This window comes from Chenopodium quinoa, unplaced genomic scaffold (genome assembly GCF_001683475.1).
Source record: "Chenopodium quinoa cultivar QQ74 unplaced genomic scaffold, ASM168347v1, whole genome shotgun sequence".
Classification (NCBI taxonomy): domain Eukaryota; kingdom Viridiplantae; phylum Streptophyta; class Magnoliopsida; order Caryophyllales; family Amaranthaceae; genus Chenopodium; species Chenopodium quinoa.
Genome location: NW_018745275.1, coordinates 692,286 through 693,992, shown reverse-complemented (window position 1 = coordinate 693,992; position 1,707 = coordinate 692,286).

The following is a 1,707-nucleotide window of genomic DNA, read 5'->3' as shown; positions in this document are numbered from 1 at the left end:
GTTGTATTTTTTGCTATTTTTTGCTTAGTAGCTGTTTCCATGCGGTCACCGAATGTCCTAGGTATATTTACCCCTTGACGGATGTATGCTCGGTTGATTAGAATCAAGTCTTGAACTAAGCCGACATTCGTCTACCAGACATCCGGGATTATGCCCAAACAACTCTTTTACCATGTCTGAGCTATTCTAAGATGGAGACTGGAAAACACCGGCTTAGTAGATAGTTCAACGTTAAGCAGACGAGCATTGCCCGTGTGTAGGTACTGTGAACAGAAAGGACTTAGCCGCTAAGGTTAAGCTTAAGTCTTCAAATTAGCCGTCTATGGTGCCTTTGAGCAACAGACGGTTTTATCCAACCAAAACAACAGTCTCTGGCTGCATTAGAATAGGCGGGAGACAAGTTGTCAAGGCTTCAATTAATCTTTCAAACGGTTGAGTTATCTTAATCTAGACACTCTGTTAGGCCGCTTGCTTTTTTTGTTTATAGAACAATGTACCACCCAAATGGGAGATGTTCTCTTCCACGAATTCACCCGGATGGGGTGTCGCCAGGTGCCTACTGTAGGAGTAGGCACTTAGCTGTAATATCTGGCCATTGGCCTCATGAGGTTGTTCATAAAAGAACAACCTAGCCGCTTGGTCCTTAGACTTAGCTTAATGTTGCTCATGTGAGAGCAGATGTAAAAATTAAGCACACCCGTTTGCACATTGTACAGACGGTTTACATATATAGAAAGCAAATTAAAACGTTTGCAAACTAAGTTAATTCATTGATATACTTTATTTACAAAAATTACACAAATCTCAAAATTAGTACTTTTTCAAGTTATCTACATTCCAAGTTCTTGCTAGCTGCCTACTGTATGGTGTCTCCAGGCGGTAGGTGCCGCCTCTAACTTCTTCAAAGATCCGGTAGGGGCCTTCCCAATTAGGAGTCGGTTTTCCTTGCTCATTGGCCTTACCGGTTGCCTCCATTTTTCGCAACACAAAGCCTTCCACTTTTAGGGGCCGTTTGTGCACTCTTTTGTTGTAGGCTCTGGTCATTCTCAAGCGGTATATCTCATGAAGCAGGGCAGCATTGCCCCTATGCTCCAGGAGTGAATCCAATGCCAGACGCATGGCCTCCCAATTAGCCTCTTCGTCATAGAGCATGATTCGAAGTGTTGGCTCGTGATGTTCAATAGGTAGAACGACTTTAGTGCCGTATGTCATGAGAAACGGGGTTTCACCAGTTGCCCCTTTTTCAGTTGTTCTGATGGCCCATAGGACATGAGGCAACTCATCTGCCCATAGGCTGCCAGCTCTTTCAATTTTCTTTTTAAATGCCGTCTAAGATGAGCTTGTTGAAGGCTTCAACTAGGCCGTTTGCTTGGGGACGACCGACTGATGCAAAACAGTGTGAGATCCCTTGATCTCCCAACCAGCTCTTGAGGGTAGGCGTTTCAAACTGAGGGCCATTGTCAAAGACCATAGAAATAGGTACCCCGAACCGGGTGATGATGTTTCTCCAGATGAAGGAGATGACATCCTTTGTCTTAATGCCCTTAACCGCTCTGCCTCAACCCATTTGGTGAAGTAATCTACAGCAACCAGGATGTATCTCCGACCACCTGTAGAAGGTGTATATGGTCCCAGGATGTCCATGCCCCATTTTGCAAATGGAACTGGGCTGTAGATAGCCGTAAGATCAGTAGCCGGACGGTGTAT